This window comes from Natrix helvetica (assembly GCF_964273705.1).
Source record: "Natrix helvetica genome assembly, chromosome: 1".
In the NCBI taxonomy this organism is placed as follows: domain Eukaryota; kingdom Metazoa; phylum Chordata; class Lepidosauria; order Squamata; family Natricidae; genus Natrix; species Natrix helvetica.
In genome coordinates this window covers 357,059,720-357,083,089 of record NC_138548.1, presented here as the reverse complement: position 1 = coordinate 357,083,089, position 23,370 = coordinate 357,059,720, and the positions used below count along the sequence as shown (strand labels likewise).

At 44.0% G+C, this 23,370-nt stretch overlaps 2 protein-coding genes across 2 annotated transcripts in view; both read right to left on the bottom strand.

Moving 5' to 3' along the window:
* Window positions 1–23,370, bottom strand: part of LOC309384227 (uncharacterized protein) — a gene marked incomplete at its 3' end in the record, with an annotated part of 83,442 nt that overhangs the window by 24,037 nt on the left and 36,035 nt on the right. The window lies entirely within an intron of this gene.
* LOC309384276 (uncharacterized protein) overlaps window positions 1–23,370 on the bottom strand; it is a 259,594-nt gene that overhangs the window by 222,045 nt on the left and 14,179 nt on the right. Inside the window, exon 2 of the transcript XR_014174016.1 lies at window positions 15,514–15,633. The gene's annotated coding sequence lies outside the window, so the exon portion shown is untranslated. Of the gene's footprint in view, window positions 15,634–23,370 lie in introns of the transcript that reaches the window.

Below are 23,370 nucleotides of genomic sequence, written 5' to 3'. Positions count from 1 at the left end.
GCTTAGGAAGGAGGGGAATGGGACCACGTGTGCAGGGGAAGGGGACCGCAGCTCATGCTGATCTGAGGCTGGTGCTGCGGAACCTCCTGCACACGTGGTCCCATTCTCCTCCTTCCTGTGGCTCTTCTCCGCAGCGCAGCGGAAGGAGTTGCTGTCCCCGCCACCATGATCCTGGGGTATTTTGCTTGCCCAGCAAAGTACGGGGCGGCGGGGCGGCAGTAGCTTGCGTGGCGTGGCCTAGCCCCCAGCAAAGCACCTCCCCAGACTTGCCCAACAAAGCACGGGACGGCAGGGCGGCCCCTTGCTTTGACAGCTGCCTCGTTTCCAATTGAGCTGGGGAAGAAATCCATCTTTTCTGTCTGGAATGCTTGGCTCGCTTCCCCTGCCCGACGTAATCTCCTTTCATTCTCCCTCTGCCTCATTCACTCATTCGGGCAGCAGAGAACAAAAGGAGATTGCATAGCCGAGGACAAAAGAGACTGCAGCCTCCTTTATTCAAACATTCAGGCGTGGGGGGGGGGCTTTCTCGCATGCCTTTTCTCTGAAGTCGCGCCGGATTCAGCAAGCACCAGGCAGCACGTGACCTTGGGCTTGTGCAGCAGCTGAAGAACAGGAGGCGAGGATTCGACTGCTGCATAAGCCCACAGGCACGCGCTGCCCTCTTCTCTCTGATAGTCCTGTGTTTAAAAAGGAGGAAGCGGCTCCGCATGGTCCAGAGCCCATCCGGGAAGATGAGGAACGCGAGGGGGATCTCTCCCCCCACGGATGGGCTCTATCAGAGAGAAGAGGGCAGCGCGTGCCCGTGGGCAAGAAGTGCAAAGAGAGCTGCCCAGAGAGAGATGGGGGAGAGGCAGAGATAGACAGACAGACAGAGAGACACACAGACACACAGAGTGAGAAAGTTGTCACAGTCCTCCTTTCATGATGATAATTTGATGACGTCACCAGCCTCACCAGACATAAACTTCACCGCACGTCACTGACCTAAATGTACCTATTTTCTAAACTGCCTCCAAATTCACAGGCGTACATGGCCTGCCCTTTTTGAGTTCTGTGGGAGGGAGGCACCCACAATTTCTTAACACGGTTTACAAAATGTTAAGGCAGCAAAACAGAATGGTTTGTCCCACTCCCAAATGACAGTTACTCAGAATCAGCCACCATTTTGACACAGAGGCAGGTATGCTAAAAAGGGAGTTTCTTACATTAGTCCACCACCTGCCCAGGGATGAATCCTAGGCACAGACCAGAGGTGGGTTCCTGCCAGTTCTAACCTCTTCTATAGAAGAGGTTCCACAAATCTACACTGCCATTTAGAACCGGTTTCAGCTCCCTCCCCCCACCCAGCCACCCATCATCAAGATGAAGAGCGAGAGGAGGAATTCTGGGAGTTGAAGTCCACAAGTCTTAAAGCTGTCAAGTTTTAAGACCCCTGGGGTTTTTTTTTTCTATAGGGTTAGGGGCACAAGGGTCTTGTAACTTGCTTTAAAACTTGCGTGCTTCAAATGCCAGAGTTTCTGAGCCAACATTTTAGTTGCTAAGCAAGAGCGTTGTTAAGTGAGTTTCACCACATTTTACAAGTTGGCCACTCCCACCCAGTCACATGGCTGGCAAGCCATTCCCACCTGGTCACATGGCCAACACCTACAGAAGAGGTTCTAAAAAATTTTGAACTCCACCACTGGCACACACCCAAAAGTTCTGTACTGTTCTACTTAACGATGTGCAGATTTATTTAACGGCTTCATTAGGGAGAACGGGTGAGAGTAGTTAAGCAAGGTAATCTCGCTTAACAACCATTACAACATGCAACCTTAATTTGCAGGCCTCATTCCCTCTCTAAACAGTCATCGTCTTGCCCCCAACAGTTTGGGTCCTCATTTTACCCACCTTGGAAGGATGCAAGGCTGAGTCAACCTTGAGCCTGGTGAGATTCAAACTGCCAATTTGCAAGCAGCTGGCTGTCAGCAGAAGTAGTTTGCAGTACTGCACTCTAGCCACTGCACCACTGTGGCACATTACAGTTGTATCTCGAGCACTACTTCTAAGGTGGCTGGGGTATTATGGGGCTCAAAATCTAGAGGACACCCAAGTAGAAGACGGAATTATACATGTTGGAATTCCATGATCAATATACAAAAAGCATCACTCGAAAACATTATTGAGGAATTCCACAACTTCTGCAAAGGAAATATCCAGAAACATCTGCTGATAATCAAAAACAGGTAGTTAGATTTTATTGAACTATGTTATTGAATTCTGAATGAAATTTCTCCCACAATCAGGACATTCAAAGGGTTTCTCACCTGTGTGTGTCCTCTGGTGTTTCACCAGGTTGGAATTCTGACTAAAACTGTTCTCACAAACAAGACATTCAAAGGGTTCCTCTCCTTGGGCTTGGCAATGGTATAGGGAAAATTGTAATGGGGGGATGTGTCCCAACAAAAGGGAATAAAAAGCAGACAAAAGATCTTTGGAGGTTGACAGTGGCATAAGGAAAATTGAAGTAGGTTATACCCCAACAAAGGGAAATATAAAAGATCTCTGACGGTGGCTTGGGGAAAATTGAAGAGGGTGGATATGTCAAAACAAAGAAAAGGGAGAAGGCAGGAATAGAGAAGTGGGACAAAAGACTTACTAGGAAAAAACAAGATAAATGGAAATTGCTATTTGGGAAAATATAAAGCTAAGATAAGGGTTATATTCCTAAATACGACAATAAAATGGAGTTTCTAACTGATCATGGAAATATAATTAAATAAATGTTAAAATATATGGACAAATATGAAACTGATATGGGGAGACTGTAAAGGAGAGGTTTGTAATTCACTTTTATAAATGATAATTAAACTGAGTTGCTAATTGATTGAACATGACAATAGAAGGACAATTAAGTATGGGTTAAAATATATGAAACATGGACACATATAGAACTTTTAAGATTATGAACAAAGTGAGATGTGGACCGCTTGTTATTCTATATAGTAGATTAAAGGAATTGTAATGAACATTGAACTTAATTGCCATTTGTAGACAATTAAGGGTAATCTAAACCAAGATATGGAAAAATGGAGAGGGAACATGAAATATACTTACAATGGGAAACTAGTGAGATTTAAAGAGAGAATCACAAAGTGGGGCCATGTAAGGATGCATAATTATAAATACAATCAACATGAAATGGAGCTCACTCAGAAGCTGAAATACACCAAATAAATGAGATGAAGAGTGTGAAGCAGAGGAGAGAGGTAAGGGAAGAAAAGATTGATAGGAGAGAAGGCGGTGGGGGGGGGAGAGGAGAGAAAGGATGAGTGGAAAGAGGAAAGAGGAGAAGGAGAGAGGAATGGGAAGTAGAGAAGGGTGATGGGGAAGAAAGGAGGTAGGGAAGGGGAGGAGAGAGGGAGTAAAAAGTGATGGATAAGGTACAAATGTGGTATATGGAGAGCAGAAGAACCAATAATTGTTTTTGGGAGTTGATGGTAAGATGAATTGATGTAAACATTTAATAATACAATGTGATGTTGGCTATGCAGTAGTATTGTGAAGTTTCCAAAAGATTACCTAATTAATTTACGAGACTCGAGACAAAGTTCAAAAGAAATCCATTCATGTATTAGGATCAACATTTTGGCATGTTCTTCTGCAGAGCCGAAACTGACATCTGCTTAATTGTGTTTGAACTTTACCCCTCTATCCCCTCCCTTCTGTCTGTGTCATAAATCACATCCACCAATAAGGTGCTGCGGCAGGCTATGAACATGCACATTTCACACACCAGCTGTAGGAATATGAGACCTGACTCTGGCCAAAGGTATGCATGGAATTATTCTCCTTTTTCCTATGTCAATGATAGTTGTCATGAAAACTCTTTACAAGTTGACAAGTATATGTGTGGTTATATGTTATGAAAATGAATATATGTATGTATGTATGTATGTATGTATACGTATACGTATACATTACATACATAGAATATGGTGCTGACGGCAGTGATTTTTTTGCTGACCAGAGAATGTTTCAGTAGCCTGCAGCCAACCACCGCCTCTTGAGAGCCGCTGCCTCTTTGAGAGTTGCTTTGCAAAGCGGCTCTCAAAGAAGCGGCAGGTAGGAGGCTTCCCAGCAGAAAACTCCAGTCAGCTTGCCGGAAGGCTCTGTACCACTCGCCGCAGAAGATAAGCAACCAAAGAGTGGGGGGGAGGGAGAAGCAGAGCCAGGATTTAGGAGGGAAATAGGGGCAACTGGCGAATGGAGGGTGGGGCGGCAAGAGGGCAGTGGCTCAGACCCGACCGAGGCAGGCGCCGGCTCCAGGCCCTTAGGGAATGGGGCATCCCTGGGGCCTCGGCTCCTGACCCAAACAAGCAGGCGATATGCTTACCTTTGAGGCGAGGCATGGAGGCGAATGGCAAGGCATGTAGTTAGAGGATGGGCTGTGTGGCGAAGGCATATATAGGGTTCGGATGGCCGGGCAAGCATCGAGTGAGCGTTGGGGGGGGCAAGTGAGCATCAGGCAGACAGGCAGTACAAGCAAGTGGTGAGGCGGTCAAGGGCATGACCAGCTGGCCATCGCTACTGGTTCTAAGACCTTAGGGAAATGGCTGCCACCAGTTCGTGCGAACTGATGCGAACCGGCTGAATACCACCTCTGAATGCTGGGCACTGAAAATAAGGGCTGCTTCCAGGACATAGCCATGTGGCCCTGGGATACGTGTCCTGGCCTTCTTCACCAACTCCAGGTTCAGAGGTCTTCAAAGGGTATGGAGGAAGAGGCTGGGAGGCCTGGTGGAGTGGGAGTCAGGCCTAAGCATTGTGGGGACGCAACGGGAGAGCAAACATGCCTTTGGGGACCCTGTGGATGGAGAAAAGGCTTGTGGAGACCCTGTGGTGGAGGGAAACACCTATAGCGACCCTGTGTGAGAGAGCAAAGCTTGGAGGGATTCTGTGGAGAGCGAGAGGCTTGATAACAACAAAGAAAACAACAGATAGTGCACCTTTATCAAATTAATATTTTCCATTTTTCTCTCCAATCACAGATCTACTATTGAGATATCTTTCAGTAAAATGAATCAGTCCGAAACTTAAATAGTCAATTTCTCACCTATATTTCCAATGAGATCAAAAATGAAATTTAAACCTTCTCTAAACTCATCAACTTTTGCCTAATGTGGTTTTCCTTGACTTTTTCTCCTGTGTGTAAACCTACATTACTTACAGGTCATTTGTATGGTTTCTCTCCTGTATGTATCCTTTAGTGTCTCACCAGGTTAAAACGGTGATTGAAACCTTTCGCACAATCCATACATTCAAAGGGTATTTCTCCTATGTGAATCCTCTGGTGTATCACCAAGTTGAAAATCCAACTGAAACCTTTCCCACAATCTTGACACCTGTGCGGTTTCTTTCCTGTATGTGTGCTTTGATGTTTCACCAAGTTGGAATTCCTTTTTAATTTTTTTTAAACACAAATAATACAAACAGTACATATGCAACTGAATACAAAAAGGAAAGACAAATGAAAAAAGGGGGAAAACATATTACAGTACACCCAAACCCCCTGGAGACCTCCCCCCCTATATTTCTTAGATATACAATATATTCCAATTGTGCCCTTACACCCTCCTAAAGAACATACATTCTTGAGTAGGTTTATTCCCTTTGCCTTCCACCAACACTGATTTTATTAAAAAACAACCCATATTTCATTATAATTGACTCCTACCTCTCTGGCCGAGTGCAATTTGTATTAGCAGGGGGGCAGAGGTCAACCTCGAGGCCGCACACTTGTGGGGTGCCACAGGGGTCGGTCCTCTCGCCTCTCCTGTTCAATGCATATATGAAGCCGCTGGGCGAGATCATTCGTGGGTTCGGGGTAGATCACCATCTGTACGCGGATGATACCCAGCTGTACATCTCTACCCCGAACCACCCCAACGATGCCGTCAAAGTGATGTCCCGGTGTCTGGAAGCTGTACAGATCTGGATGGGAAGTAACAGACTCAAGCTCAACCCGTCCAAGACGGAGTGGCTGTGGCTACCGGCACCCCGGTTCAACCAGCTGATTCCATCACTGGCCATTGGGGGCGAACATCTGGCCCCCGTGGATCGGGTACGCAATTTGGGCGTCCTCCTAGATGCCCGGCTGTCAATGGACGACCATGTGACAGCCGTGGCAAGGGGGGCGTTTCACCAGGTTCACCTGGTGCGCCAATTGCGTCCCCTATTGGACCGGAACGCCCTTCGCACAGTCACCCATGCGCTTGTGACGTCCCGGCTAGACTACTGTAACGCTCTCTACATGGGGCTCCCCTTGAGATGCACCCGAAGACTGCAGTTGGTTCAGAATGCGGCCACGCGGGCAGTCTCGGGAGTCGCTAGATACTCCCACGTAACATCTCCCCTGCGCGGGCTGCACTGGCTACCTGTAGCTTTTCGGGTGCGTTTCAAGGTGCTGATCATCATCTTTAAAGCGCTCCATGGCACAGGGCCTAGTTATTTGCGGGATTGTATCCTGCCCCACATCCCTTCGGCCGATTCGCTCACACAGAGAGGGACTCCTCCGGGTGCTATCCACTAGGCTGTGCCAGCGGGCGGCGCCCAGGGGAAGAGCCTTCTCTGTGATGGGCCTGACCCTCTAGAATGACCTTCCCCCTGATATTAGAACAACCACGGACCTCCGCTCCTTCCATAAGAAGCTCAAAACCCACCTGTTTAATCTAGCCGGCTTGGCCTAATTCCAGCTCTCCCACCTCAGTCTGTATTTTTAAATTTCACGGGTTGGTCTTAGGCTAAGTTTTTAATTTTTATAAATTTGTACAGGGGTTTAAAGTTTAATTCGATTTTAACTATATTTATGATTATTTGTATGGTTTTTAATTTGGTACCTGTACACCGCCCCGAGTCCCTTCGGGGACAGGGGGCGGTCTAGAAATCAAATCAAATAAATAAATAATTATTTACTTTAATCGTCCCTTTTTTAAGTTTAATTTCTGTTGCTAATTTATCATTTGTTGCCATACTCCAAATTTCATTAAGCCACTCATTTCTTTGAATATCTCAATTTTGTCTCCAATATTTAGCCATCACTAATCTAGCAGCCATTATCAAATTTACAATCAATTCTTTTCTTGTTTCATTTATATCCGGTTTTTCCACCAGCAACAATAATGCAATCCTCGGTGACATCTCTGGATTTACATTCAACAGTGCCCTAATTTCTCTAAACACCATGTCCCATGTTTTTTGTGCACTATCACAATCCCACCACTTATGTTTATATGTTCGAACCACTTTCTTACACCTCCAACAAATATTGCATATTTACCGTCTATTTGATTTAATTTACGTGGTGTTAGGTACTACCTCAATATCACTTTATATCAACCTTCCTTAACTCTAACTGACATATTCTTATATACCAGTAATGGTGAACATTTTTTGTCTTGCGTGCCAAAAGCGGAGGGAGCGCAGGGGGGTCATGCATGGGAGTGCCACACCCATGCTACGTGCTGTCAGCGTTCTAAATACCATGCATGAAATCAATCAGAAACCAAGGCAGAATCATCCTTAAAGTTCCAATTTAATCATACAGGCAAGTTAGCACATCTATGGAATTCCAACTCTGATCTTCTTCCTGGAATTCCACCCAGTTGAAAGTTCATGATCTATCCCCACACCCACAAATCCATCACATGTTCCAATCATCATCTTCCACGCTGGCATCTACACCTCTCTGCTTCCGGTCAGGTGTCGAGTGCGGAGACAAAAGATGACCTTGAGCTTCTAGAAAGAATGACAACAAAACATTCCACAATCCTACTCCTTTCTATTCCTCCCTCCCAGCTACTACACTAATGAAACAGCATAAGAAATTATAAGAAAGTGTGGCAGGCCAAAGATCCTAAAAGGAACCTAACTACAGGCCTGACATTATTCCATCTCTCTCTTTAAAATGAAAGAGCTAGCACACACCCCCTCGCCCCGGGGTGGGGTGGGGGCTGGTGATGGGGGGTGCTGAATTCCCAACGCTGACTGGGACAGCGTAAAATATCAGCGAAGAATTATGAGAAAGCTTTTGGAGATAAGAAGCTGAGAAAAACGCTTCTCTGTGTACTTCAAAGGCAAAGGAATCTGCTTCAAGATTTATTGCATCTGGCAAGAGGACGGAGGGGGCTGGAAAATACTTTTCTACACCCAGTTAGAAGATGAAAGGAATGGAGATTCAAGCCATCCCCACACAGTTATCTCTGATGGGCTTCCCGGACCATTTAGGACAACTAAACGTGAGTGCATGCTCCCCCTCCTTCCCCCCAGCTTGGAAGCAAGGCTTGGAAAAAAACCTGGAGTGGAGATTTTGATTCCTTCCAGACAGCAATAAATGAAATGGCTTATTACCCTGCAACTGAGTGGGAGACAGATTCCCTTTCAAAATGGGAATTTCAACCCAGACAGGAAGAAGGGATTTGGCCAGCATCTTTCACTTGCCAGCCACAAATTGGGCTGCAACCAGTGAATGAAGCACCACCAGATTGGGTTTTCTTCCCAGAGTATTGATGGATGAAATGCCACTGGGCACCTCCTTTGCCATCAACTTGGGAAAATGCTCCAAGCCAGCAGAGGGCACCTACTTGGCCCATAACTCCTCTAAGCCAGTAGGAGGGTCCTTGGCACATAAACCCCCCTAGCCAGCCATCATTGGTTGAGCTGCAACCTGTGAAGCAGGCAACCCCGGGATGGGTCTTAACCCCAGGTCATGGATGGGAGGAATGCCAGTGGGCACCTGCCCTCCCTCAGCAGATGGCACCATGGCAGAAAACTGGGCAGTGGCCAACCGAGGGATTGACCTCCCCACCAGTTCCAGTCTCCCCTGCAATGCCCCAAAAGGTTCTTACCCCACCTTCCTACAGAGAAGCAATCTCCACAAGGGAAGAAGGGTTTACCAAAGGGGAAGCTGCAAAGTGGAGAGCAGTCCAATGTGATGAGGAGGTTCTGAAGTTTAGAGATGTAACCAGGTTCCATTCCTCAAGGGGGCCAATAAAATGCCACCATAGCTGTCTACTTGGCCATAGAGTGTCAGAGTGCTTGGCTCCAGCCCCAATGCCACAAACGTGCGCACCAACCACCATGGTGGTAAAGAGAGGGCCCCAGATGCCACCACAGAAGAGTCATCTGGGCCAACAACCTCTGGATCCCCAACTTAAGGTGACGAAGTGTCCTACCAAGGGGGAGGCCTCGGAGGAGGAAAAGGGCAAACAATCTCCGGAGGAGGATCCCCAACTTAAGGTGACAAAGAGTCCACCTAAGGGGGAGGCCTCAGAGGGGGAAAAGCCCAAACGACCTCTGGAAGAGGATCCCCAACTTAAGGTGACAAAGGGTCCAACTAAGGGGGAGGCCTCGCAGGGGGGAAAGCCCAAACAACCTCTGGAAGAGGATCCCCAACTTAAGGTGACGAAGAGTCCTACCAAGGGGGAGGCCTCGGAGGAGGAACAAGGCCAGCCGTGGATGATTGAATCCAAGAGCCTAGAACCTACAGCACCTGCAGCAGAGAGCCCTAAACGGCCATGGGAAGAGGTTGCAATGGACTTCATTGTGGAACTCCCAGACAGCAGTGGGAACAGAGTAATTTGGACAGTTATTGATTTGGTTTCTAAGCAGGCACACTTCATTGCTTGCTCAGGATTGCCATCTGCAAAGAAATTAGCGAAAATGTTTGTGAAACACATTTATCGCCTGCACAGAGTACCCAAGAGGATCATTTTAGACCGCGGAGTCCAGTTCACAGCCAAGTTCTAGAGAGAAGTCCTGAGATCCATTGGGTCCACACAAGAACTGAGCTCAGAGGTTCATCCCAGCATGAACTGCGCAGCAGAGAGAGCCAATGCGGTGGTGGAACAATACATCCGGTGTTTTGTGGACTATCAGCAAGACAACTGGTCAGACTTGCTACCCTTCACTGAAGTGGCGTACAATGATGCAGTCCACAGCAGCACAGGATTAACTCCTTTCCAGATTACCAGTGGCATGGAAGTTGTTGCCATGCCTGAGTCGCCTAGAGAACCTCCTTCCTCCATGTCTTTGAATGAATGGATGGACATGCTAAAGAAAGGATGGGAGAATACGAAGAAGGCTCTAGCAGTTGCGGCAGAAGCCTACAAGAAGCAAGCTGATCAACATCACTCGCTCCAAAACCCCTTCCGTGTGGGGGACAAAGTTTTTGTATCTACCAAATGCATAAGATTAGGAATGCCTAGTAAGGAATTGGGTCCAAAATTTCTAGGTCCATTCCCAATAGTGAAGATAGTTAACCCAGTTACAGTTTGACTCAGTCTACCCAGAATTCTAGGGAAAATTGACCCAGAATTTCATTGTAGCTTGTTGAAACCAGTAATTGGGTCTGACATAAGAGCATCCACCCAAGCTCACTCTCCTCCTGTAGTGATAGAAGGGGAAACACAATCTGAGGTGGTAAAAATCGTAGATTCCAGGCTGAATAGTGGTCGCTTTCAGTACTTAGTGCACTGGCAGGGTTACCGTTTGTCTGAAGCTACTTGGGTGAACAGTGGGAACCTAAAAGTGGAGAAATTAGTAAAGCAATTCCATAAGAAGTTTCCCAATAGGCCTGGGGGGAGAAGGGTGGTTAATTTTGTTATGTTAACTTTTATGTTATTCTCTTTACAGGAAACGTTTTTTTTCTGAGGAGAGGCTGCCTGTCAGGCCTTTAGTTAGGTTCCTTTTAGGATCTTTGGCCTGCCACACTTTCTTATAATTTCTTATGCTGTTTCATTAGTGTAGTAGCTGGGAGGGGGGAATAGAAAGGAGCAGGATTGTGGAATGTTTTGTTGTCATTCTTTCTAGAAGCTCAAGGTCATCTTTTGTCTCCGCACCTCGACACCTGACCGGAAGCAGAGGGGTGTAGATGCCAGCGTGGAAGATGATGATTGGAACATGTGATGGATTTGTGGGTGTGGGGATAGATCATGAACTTTCAATTGGGTGGAATTCCAGGAAGATCAGAGTTGGAATTCCATAGACGTGCTAACTTGCCTGTATGATTAAATTGGAACTTTAAGGATGATTCTGCCTTGGTTTCTGATTGATTTCATGCATGGCATTTAGAACGCTGACATGCGCATGACCCCAGGGCATATGCGTGCACAACCAGCAATCCCCCCCCCCCCATTTTTGGTGTGCTTTTTTTGCCCTCCCTAGGCTCCAGAGGCTTTATAGGAGCCTGGGGAGAGTGAAAACAGCCTCCTCCACCCCACCTACAGGCTTCAGGAACTTCCCTAAAGCCTCCATAGCGCAAAAAAACGGCCTTAAGGGCAAACCACAAGTGCAGGAACGGACTTCCCATTTGCTCATACGGCTGGTTTTAGCCATCCAGAGCCTTTAGGGCCTTCATGAGGCTTCCCTGAAGGCTCCGGAGGGCAAAAAATGACCCTACGAGCAAACCAGAAGTGACTTGAAATTGAAAATCTGATTGAAACTTTACCCACTCTGTGGACATTCATATGTTTTCTCTCCTACGTGAGTCTTCTGGTATTTCACCAGGTCAGAACGCTAAGTGAAACTTTTCCCCACTCTGGACACGCATATGGCTTCACTCCTGAATCAGTCCTCTGGTGTATCAGTAGATCAGAATTCCGACTTAACATTTTCCACAATCTGGAAATTCATATTGTTTCTCTTCTGTGAGTTCTCTGATGTTTCACCAGTTTGGAATTCTTCCTGAAATTTTTACCACAATCAATGCATTCAAAGTGTTTCTCCCCTGTGTGAGTCTTCTGGTGTACCACCAAGTTGGACCTTTGACTGAAACCTTTCCCACAATCACGACATTCAAAGGGTTTCTCTCCTGTGTGAGTCCTCTGGTGTTTAACCAAACTGGAATTCCAACTGAAACATTTGCCACAATCAGAACATTCAAAGGGTTTCTCTCCTGTGTGAGTCCTCTGGTGTTCCACTAGGTGGGAATTCTGATTGAAACATTTGTCACAATCAGGACATTCAAAGGGTTTCTCTCCTGAATGAGTCCTCTGGTGTGTCATCAGGTGGGAATTCTGACTGAAATTTCTGCCACAATCAGAACATTTAAAGGGTTTCACTCCTATGTGAGTCCTCTGGTGTATCATCAGGCTGGAATTCTGACTGAAACTTTTTCCACAATCAGAACATTCAAATGGTTTCTCTCCTGTGTGAGTCCTCTGGTGTTCCACCAGGTGGGAATTCTGACTGAAACATTTGCCACAATCAGGACATTCAAAGGGTTTCTCTCCTGTGTGAGTCCTCTGGTGTTTCACCAGGTTGGAAATCTGACTGAAACATTTGCCACAATCAGAACATTCAAAGGGTTTCTCTCCTGTGTGAATACTCTGGTGAACCACCAAGCTGGATCTTTGACTGAAACCTTTCCCACAATCAGGACATTCAAAGGGTTTCTCTCCTGTGTGAGTCCTCTGGTGCTTAACCAAATGGGAATTCAAACTGAAACTTTTTCCACAATCAGGGCATTCAAAGGGTTTCTCTCCTGTGTGAATCCTCTGATGAATCACCAGGCTTGAATTCTGACTGAAACCTTTCCCACAATCAGGACATTCAAAGGGTTTCTCTCCTGTGTGAGTCCTCTGGTGTTTCACCAGATTGGAATTATGATTGAAACGTCTGCTACAATGAAGACATTCCAAGGGTTTCTCTCCTGTATGAGCCCTCTGATGGTTTACTAGGTTAGAATTCTCACTGAAATCTTTCCCACAATCAGGACATTCAAAGGGTTTCTCCCGTGTGTGAATCCTCTGGTGTTTCACCAAGGTGAACCTTTGACTGAAACCCATCCCACAATCAGGACACTCAAAGGGTTTCTCTCCTGTGTGAGTCCTCTGGTGTTTAACCAAACGGGAATTCAGACTGAAACGTTTCCCACAATCAGAGCATTCAAAGGGTTTCTCTCCTGTGTGAGTCATTTGATGAATCACCAGGCTTGAATTCTGACTGAAACCTTTCCCACAATCAGGACATTCAAAGGGTTTCTCTCCTGTGTGAGTCCTCTGGTGTTTCACCAGGTTGGAATTCTGACTGAAACTTTTGCAACAATGAAGACATTCAAAGGGTTTATCTCCTGTGTGAGTCCTCTGGTGTTTAACCAAATGGGAATTCCAACTAAAACGTTTGCCACAATCAGAACATTCAAAGGGTTTCTCTCCTGTGTGAGTCATTTTGTGTGTCAACAAACTTTAATTCCAACTGAAACGTTTGCCACAATCAGCACATTCAAAGTGTCTTCTCCTCACCTGAATCTTCGGATGTATCACCAAGTTGCCATGCTTGCAAAAGTATTTACTGCATTGGGAGCAGTTATAGGGCTTCTCTCCTCTGTGGGACCTTTCATGAACCATAAGGGAGCTGATCTAACTAAATCTTTCACCACATTTGGATAATTTATATGGCTTTCCTCCAGAGTGGATCCTTTTATGCATAATATTTGATTTGATATGTATGCTTTTCTCACAATAGGCATATTTATGGAGCATTTCCAGCCCTGCAGTTGTTGAAGAGGTCAAAAATATGTGTGATCTTTTGTTGCCTGAAGCTACTGTTTTCTTCCTCACAGGGAAAGGCCTGCATTACTGCCTATCTTTTGTGGCTATCCAACTGTCTTTTTCCTCCGCACTTACTTCTAGATATTTCCCTCTTTTTCTGAATCGAAAAAATAATCTCCTTTGACCTTTTCATGTAATCTATTATTCAGTTCTTCATGCTCTACTTTCCAGTTTGAAATCTTTTCTGGATTTTCTCCCCTTTATTACTCACCAGCTGGGGAAAGAGAAGAATTGTGTGCTTTCCTGAAGGCTCAATTTGCTTTTATTTTCAAAGTTGCTGGTTATTCTCAGTTGTCCGGAGTGCTCTTACTGGTATCCTCTTCATCTGTAAGATTTAAATAAAAGTGTAAGTTTAAAACTATTTTTTTATGAAATGGTTGCCGAAGATGTGAAAAAAGTAAAAAGCAAACATGCCACAATGCTGAAATAGCTTCTAATGTTAGTTAAGATTCATTTGACACATTCAAGATTACTGAGATCCAAGTTCAAATATACATTCAGTCACGAAATACACTTGTTGATTTGGGTCCATCACAAATTCTTCATACTGTAATTATTGGGTAGAACCTCTGTAATTCAATAAATGTTTTACCAAACATGCTATTTCTCTTTCACATTTTAAATGTTATAACTGAAACTCAATTTAAACTATGGCAGATGGTCTGCCCTTTTGGAGTTCTGTGGGAGGCAGCCACTCACAATTTCTTAATATGGTTTACAAAACGTTAAGTCAGCAAAACAGAATGGTTTGTCCCACTCCCATGTGACAGTGACCCAGAATCAACATTTCAGACAAGTGACTGTTGAGTCTCTTTTTGAAATCCTCCAGTCATGGAACATACAAAACTTCAGAAGGCAAGCTATTCCTTTTGTTGATTCCTCTAATCCAGGGGTGTCAAACTTGCATCGTCATGTGATGTATAGAGATTTATTTCCCTTTTGCTAAACCAGGCGTGGGCTTGGCCAGCACATGACGCATCTGGCCTGTGGGCCACGGGTTTGATAGCCCTGCTCTAATCATTATGAATTTTCTCTTTGGTTCTAGGTTGCTTCTCTCCACGGTTTCCATCCATTGTTCCTTCTATTGGAACACTGCTATCATGTCTCCGCTGGTCCTTCTCATTAGACTAGACATACCCAATTCCAGTAACCATTCTTTGTATGTTTTAGCCTTCAGTACCCTAATTACCAAAGATACATTTTCTGTTTCAGACTTTACCAATACTTGTAAGTGATACTCCATTTAAACAATGGCAGATGGAGATCTCTAAATTTATATGGCAAGGGGAAAACCAAGAATTAAGTATAAATTATAGCTAGACACTAAGGAAAGAGGAGGTTGGGTTTACCTGATTTGAAATTGTACTTTGACGCCTGCTGTTTTCTCTGGCAAAAAGAGTGGGTGATTCTCCACATTAAGATGTTACTAGAGCTAGAGGGCTGTGAATTAAGATTTTGATGGAACGACTATGTCTGGTATGATTTGGTTAGATATAAAGGCAATGATTTTTGGATATACTGTATAAAGAAGAGCTTTTGATAATTTATGGTGAACATGTGATAAAGCAAAGAAATATTGGAGTACGGTACACATCTTAATACAGAAAACTATTAAAATGATATAAAGATAAAACAGTTTTCTTTTAAGGAGTCAGAAGTCAATGTTTTTCTTTTTCATTGCCCCTTAACCTTACACTTTTCTCTTGTTCCCTTTCCCTCCCTTAGGTTGCCATTTGATGAAATGAAGCCTAAGGTTCTGCAAGATTTGAAGCACCAGTTTTGCCCATAGAAGTTATCAGTTCCAAGTAAGGGCAGAATATATATTCCACAACTACTCTGGTGATATCCCAATTCAAGTAGTCCTCAGCTAAGTGGCTGCATTTGGGACATTAAGCAGCCTGATCATGGAGCATGATCTACCAACTTACATATGTTCCTCTTCGGTTCTTAAGCAAATCCCTTTGGGTTCTTAGAGGCAATTTCACATGACTGCACTTGCCAATTCCTGCTGGTATCCCCACTGGTTCTACTTTTCAGAAGCTAGCTGGGAAGATCACAAAGAGGGATCATGAGTTTGGGATGCAACAATCCTAAAAATGCAGTGGTTGGAGCACCCATAATTTCTGGAGTGTAGCCATTCCCAAAGAATCAAACTTTAACAGCGTGCAGCATTAGTGCTCTTACATTTGGGGAGGGAAGGAACCTGCAGCAGCTGACATCCTACAGCCTAGTTGTTTCACTGCTTCCAAATCATGTAAGAAACCGAACAGCCTTACCTCCCAGCTGCTACTTCGATTCTGGGAATAGCACAGGATCCACTCTGCACACCACCTTCCGCCCATTGAGTGATCCGGAAGTTGCTGGGCTTCTCTTTCTCTCCGGTCCTTTCTAGCAATTTAGTACTTGATGGTTTTAACCCCTTAAAGCTCAACCACATACGCCTCTACTGTACTGAGGGTTCTAGATACTGACGCTGCCTCTCTGACCTCCATCTCCCCATAAGAGGCAAAATAACACATTTATATGTCGGTACATGCATAATTTTGTATTTATTTATTTTGTCATGTTTATGTAGCGTATATTGGAGGTGGTGACCCTTTGAGAGCAGTATGCAATGAAATTTCATTTTAATGTATGCTGATGAGTGTACATTCAAAGTGACAAAGTTATTCCAAGTCTCATCCTTACCTAAGGCTTTTTCAAGATGTTTTCATTGGTTAAATGCTATCAAGTTGTTTTCGACTTCTAGAAACCTACCTTTGAAACTGATGCATGTGAAATAGTGGAATGTGATGCTAATACTTAGCTTGTGAAGATTAGCTGTTTGCTGAGTCCTAAAGGTTTATGAAGGTCTTACAGAATCACATAAAAAGAGGTGGGAGAGACCAACATTCCTGACAAATGGCTGTTGAATCTCCTCTTTAAAAAGCTCCAGATGGACCATCCACAACTTCAGGAGGGAAGCCATGGAAGCTCTCAGGTCATCCTTGCGCCTTCTTTGTGTTAGACTGGACATATCATGCAATTATTCATTGTATGTTTCCCTTAACATCGTTGTTGCTCTTCTCTGCTCTCTTTCTAGAGTTTCAACATTTGATTTTTCTCATGGTGATGAACACTGGATGCCTAAACTGGTGTAGTCTTACCAATACAGTATAATGTACACAGCACTAATACTTCTTGGAATCTTGATACTATCTCTCTGCTGATGTAGACTAGGACTGCATTGGCTTTTTCTGCAGTTGCAGCACACAGGTAGCAGATACTTACAGAGGTTGTCTACTAAAATTCCTAGATCCCTAGATCCAGTTACTGCTGTTGAGCCAGAGTCAACATCAAGATCCTTTTTCAAATGTTAATCTGAATGTTCATATTTTTCTCCCTGTATCGTACACCAAGGAAGCTGAGATTGACATGGTTAGGGACCCATACTGACAGAGCTGAGGCTGGAAGAGATCCCCACTCCAGGGGAAAAGATTCAAATTGCCATCCCAATTCAGGTCCAAGTGGGGAGAAAGACACTGGAAGCATGGAGACTGCTTGAAAAGATGGTTTAATGATGGGCAGGACCAAATGGTTTGAGATCCTGGAGAAAAAAAGGCACATGAGTGAGAGACATTTATACCCTCTGCTGGAATTTGAATTTGATCTTGTATTCTGATTGGTTGTCAGACCCCCATGGGGCCATGCAGGGGGGACTATTTAGGCTGTCTTTTGAGCTTGGTTGACTCTTGCTGGGTGATGATATAATGAAAGGGCTTTGGGATTCCTATTATGACTCTGTCTGAAGGAGGAAGATCTTTGTTATGTAGAATATACTGGCCCAGGCCTTAATGGCCCATTGACAAAGGTAGGGTGAGTGTGAGATTCTGCCCCCCCCCCTTTTAGGGGAAATATTCTGCCCGTTTAATATTTCCTAAAATATTTCATATTTCTAGGAGAGGAGTGGGTGCTAACATGCTACAACCTGTTCTTTGAATTTGGGTGGTGGAGAATGTAAAATTTAATCTCACCGCTGGGGATAAATGTCTTTTACTTGTGAATAATCTGGCCCAGTCTTTCTTAATGAACACAAAATATCTACTGATAGCTATTAAGAAAGACTGCTTTCTTTCTTTAAAAACATGTTTCTCCATTTCTCCTTTGGGGAAATATTCTGCCTCTTAAAATTTCCCAAAATATTTTTTTTCTTTAGGGGTGGGAAAGGTTGTTTCCCAGAATCCCAAAACTTGGAAAGCCTCCTCAACTGAAGACGAGGACCAGTGGCAGTCAAAATGGCTGCCATGAAGCCGGGGACAGCCTGAATACCCAAGACTGTCGTGGAGTGGAGAAAGTGAATGGAGTGTGATCTGGGTGAGAAAATATTTTTTAAATAGAAGTTGAAATCCTAGGGGGAAGCATATTTAAAGCTATTTGTTGAAGGGGATACAATAGATATGTCAGCATGCTGCTATCACCCAGATGCAATCAAAGAGAAAAAGCAGGCATCTCCAAGAAAACGAGATCACAGCAGGAGTTGCTAATAAACTTGAAGATCCTGTCATCAAAGCCATGATCCCTTTTCTCCTCAACTCAATATTCCTACAGCTCTTCTCTATCAGGTTTATCTGCAGTGTTAAGGTAGTGAAACAGAGCAGTTTCTCCTTCTCCCATGCAACAATGACTCAGAAGCAGCTGCCATTTTTGCTCTGAGGCAGGTGTGACAAAATGGCAGCTGCTTCCACAAGTCAATCACATAACCCAGGGATGAATCTCGGCGGTGGGTTTCAAAAGTTTTCGCCACCGTTTGGTCATGGCTAAATGGGGGGGGATGTGACGCCCATGCCCACTCAGTCACATGACCAACCACCACCACCTAGCCACAGCCACCAAACCTGAGGCGAAAATTTCTTTTACAACCTTAATGTCCAAATTGACTCAAGGAGGACTGTTTTTATTGGCGGCGCAATGTGCTCGCGACTCCTCTGCACCTTGTCGCCTTTCCCCGCCACCATGGCTGCTTCTACCTCAGCACCAAATGATTTGTGCCCCCGTTACACACACACTCAGCACTTGCCCTGTTCAGCAGGCAACAGCTGAAAATGTAATAGGTGACAGCAGCCGCTCTCTCACCCGGGAACATGGGAGGGGGCATGCTGAAGGGCCTGGCTCCCCTTGTCTTCCACACGCTTCTCTCTACGGTGAACAAAGCAAATCCTCATGGTGACAGCTGGCTGTAGGCCCGCAAAAAGTCCACCAGTGTTGCCGCCATGTTCTTTGTGCAAGTGCACCCCTTAGATTTGCAAGTCCAAGGGGTGCCCATGCATGAAGAACATGGCGTCGGCATCAGAGGATTTTTCACCAGCCTTTGGCTGCCTCTTTGAAAGCTGCTTTGTAAAGCGGCTCTCAAAGAGGTCGTGGCTGGCTGCAGGCCACCGAAATGTTCTCCGGTCAGTGAAAAAGTTGCTGTGATTGCCATGTTCTTCACACTTATCCGCATGCATGAAGAATATGGCGCCGACAGTAACAGTTTTTTCATCACCTGGAGGACTTTTGTGGCCTGCAGCCAGCCACCGCCTCTTTGAGAGTCGCTTTGCAAAGCGGCTCTCAAAGAAGCAGCAGCTGGGAGGCTTTTTTGCCAGCCAGCTGCTTCCCAGCACAAAACTCCAGTCAGCTTGCCGGAAGACCTCTGGACCAACCGCTGCAGAAGGTAAGCAAACAAAGAGGCGGGTGAGGGGGAGAAGAGGGGCTATGGCGAAGGTTTAGGAGGAGAAATAGAGGCAACTGGCGAACGGAGGGTGGGGCGGTGGCTCTAGGCCAAGGCTGAAGCCAGGAAATGTTGCATTCCACAACTTGACCGAGGTGGGCGGCGGCTCCAGGGCCTTAGGGAATGAGGCATCTCTGGGGCGTCAGTTCACACAACCAGTTTGCGCAAACTGATGCAAAACGACTGAATACCACCTCTGAATGCTGGGCACACTGAAAATAATGGCGTTTCCACGACATAGCCATGTGGCCATGGGATAAGTGTCCTGGCCTTCTTCAACAACTTCAGGTTCAGAGGTCTTCAAAGGGTATGGAGGAAGAGCCTGGGAGGCCTGGTGGGGTGTGAGTCAGGCCTAAGGACTGTGGGAGGCAGCGGGACAGGAAAAATGCCTTTGGGGACCCTGTGGGTTTAGCAAAGGCTTGTGGAGACCCTGTGGGAGAGGGAAATACCTATAGCGACCCTGTGGGAGAGGGTAAAGCTTGGAGGGATCCTGTAGAGAGGGAAAGGCTTGATAACAAAAAAAAAAAACAAAAAAAAACCCCAGGTAGTACCTTTATCGAATTAATATTTTCCATTTTTCTCTCCAATCACAGGTCTAAAATATCTTTCAGTAAAATGAATCAGGCTGGAACTTAAATAGTTAATTTCTCACCTACACTTCCAATGAGAGAGCAAAAATGAAATTTAACCCTTCTCTAAACTCATCAACTTTTGCCTAATGTGGATTTCCTTGACTTTCTCTCCTGTGTGTAAACCTACATTACTTACAGGTCATTTGTATGGTTTCTCTACTGTATGTATCCCCTAGTGTCTCACCAGGTTAAAATGGTGACTAAAACTTTTCGCACAATCCATATATTCAAAGGGTTTTTCTCCTGTGTGAGTTTTCTGGTGTATCACCAGGTTGGAAATCCGACTAAAACCTTTCCTACAATCTGGACACCTGTGCGGTTTCTTTCCTGTACGTGTGATTTGATGTTTCACCAAGTTGGAATTATTCTAAAATTAAAAAAATAAAATAAAGCACAAATAATACAAACAGTACATGTACAACTGAATACAAAAAGAAAAGACAAAAGAAAAAGGGGAAACACATATTACAGTGCATTTCCTACCCCCTGGAGACCTCCCCCCCTATATTTCTTAGATATACAACATATTCCAATTGTGCCCTTACACCCTCCTAAAGAACATATATTCTTGAGCAGGTTTATTCCCTTTGCCTTCCACCAACACTGATTTTATAAAATCCCCCCATATTTCATTATAATTATTTACTTCAATCATCCCTTTTTAAAGTTTAATTTCTGTTGTTAATTTATCATTTGTTGCCATAGTCCAAATTTCATTATACCACCCATTTCTTTGAATATCTCAATTTTGTCCCCAATATTTAGCCATCACTAACCTAGCTGCCATTATCAAATTTACAATCAATTCTTTTTTTGTTTCATTTATATCCCATTTTTCCACCAGCAACAAATAACGCAATCCTCGGTGACATCTCTAGATTTACATTCAACAGTGCTCTAATTTCTCTAAACATGTCCCATATTTTTCTCCCACCACTTTTGTTTATGTGTTCCAACCTCTTTCTTACACCTCCAACAAATATTTGTATATTTACCACCTATTTGATTTAATTTACGTGGTGTTAGATACCACCTCCGTATGACTTTATATCAATCTTAACTCTAACTGACATATTCTTATATACTTTTCTAGTCCAAATATTTTCCAATCATCATTTATTTCTCCCAAATCTGATTCCCAAATTAATTTTAAACCTTTTGCCTACTCTTCTAATTCAGTTAATGTTCTATATATTTTCCCTATTCTTCTTTTCCCTATATATTCTTCATTCATCTCACATTCTTTTATAATCATTTCAGATTTTGTTAACTGTCTATCATTCTCCTTGAATCTGTCTTCCACTTTTATGCATTTCTCTAATTGTATTAAATGCAACCAATTTAATTTAATATCCGCTAAAATGTTTTTAGTTGTGTTATGTTCTTTATCTTGTTCTTCCAGTCTTCCCATTTATATATCTGATTTTCTTTTAGTTTACTAATCCATACTTTCAATTCAGTCTTAGAGAATTTCTCCATTTCCATCACCGGCAGTATTAAAGGAGAGATTCCTGGCATTAGCTGGTATCTCCATTTTTTCCATAATTCCACCAAGTGTTTTAAAACTTAACAATTAACCTAACAATTTTTTCATATCCTTTTTGAACCAATATGTTTCTATAAGAAGTGATAGCAGATCTTTTTCTCCTCGGGTGCCAAAAGCTCTCGCGTGGCCATCCCCATAATTTAATGCCCCCCATGCCATGCCCCCTGCGAAATGTATGTGTAAACCCCCCCCCCGCAACCCCGCGCATGTGTGCACGGCTTTCTTGGAGCCTGGGAAGCATGAAAACGGCCTCCCATGCCATCCCGGAGGCCCTCCGGAGGCTGGAAACAGCCCATTATCTGACTTCCGGTGGGCCTGGTAGGTTGGTTTCTTGTCCTCCCCAGCTCCAGAGGCTTTCCAGGAACCTGGAGAAGGTAAAAAAACGGCCCAACACATAAACCGGAAGTTCAGGAAAACCTCCAAAGGGCAAAAAACGGCCAAAAATCAAGGCCGAAAATCAGCTGGCCAGCACATGCCATGTGCACTGGAGCTGACAGGGCAATGCCTCACGTGCCATCAGAAATGGCTCCATGTGCCACTTGTGCCATAGGTTTGCCATCACAGCTATAGGCTCACCTATTTCTCTTCACTTTCAACTCTATGTCCCTCCATATGAAATCTCTAGTTACTACTATAATATCGGGTACCACCTTTAATTGATTAGCTACCCAATAATTTCTAATATTTGGAAGACCTAGCCTACCCTTTTTTAATGGTTCGTACCGTAATGCTTTACTTATTCTTGCTCTCTTACCTCCATTACAATACACTTCCAGCAGCCTCTGTATTTGCTTTAATTCTTGATCCGAGAATTTAATTGGGATCATCCAAAACAAAAAATTAATTTTGGGTAAAACCTTCATTTTTATCATTCCAATTCTTCCAAACCATGATAACTTTACTGTCTCGTATTTATCTATTTTATCTTTCATATCTTTCTTCAGCTTTTCATAATTTATTTTCTTTAACTCCTGAATATTTGTTCGTATGTCAATACCTAAATATTTAATACTATCTCCTATTTGTAAATTATATTTCCCTTTCAATATCTCCACTTCGTCTACTATGGTTATATAATATCATTTCTGATTTTTCCCAGTTTACTTTTAATCCACTATATTTCCAAAATTCATTCAGATGTAAAAATATCCTCTCTATAGTAACTACAGGATTTTGAAATGTTAATAATATATCATCTGCAAATAAATTTATTTTAGTTTTCTTTGTACTCCAATCCCTTCAATTCCTAATTTCATTTGGCAAAACCTCCATCAATAATGCAAATAGAACTGGGGATAAAGGGCAACCGTGTCTCGTTCCCCAGTTTAAGATTACTGTCTCACCAGGTTGGAATTCTGACTGAAACTTTCCCCACAATCTGGACATTCATATCATTTCACTCGTGTGAGTCCTCTGGTGTTCCACCAGGTTGGAATTCTGACTGAAACCTTTCCCACAATCAGGACATTCAAAGGGTTTCTCTCCTGTGTGAGTCCTCTGGTGTTTCACCAGGATAGAATTCTGACTGAAACTTTTCCCACAATCAGGATATTCAAAGGGTTTCTCTCCTGTGTGAGTTCTCTGGTGTTTAACCAAATGGGAATTCAGAGTGAAACATTTGCCACAATAAGAACATTCAAAGGGTTTCTCTCCTGTGTGAATCCTCTGATGAATCACAAGGCTTGAATTCTGACTGAAATTTTTCCCACAAAGAGGACATTTAAAGGGTTTCTCTCCTGTGTGAGTCCTTTGGTGTGTTGCCAGGTTGGAATACTCACTGAATCTTCTGTCACAATGAAGACATTCAAAAGGTTTCTCTCCTGTGTGCATCCTCTGATGGCTTATCAAGTTAGAATT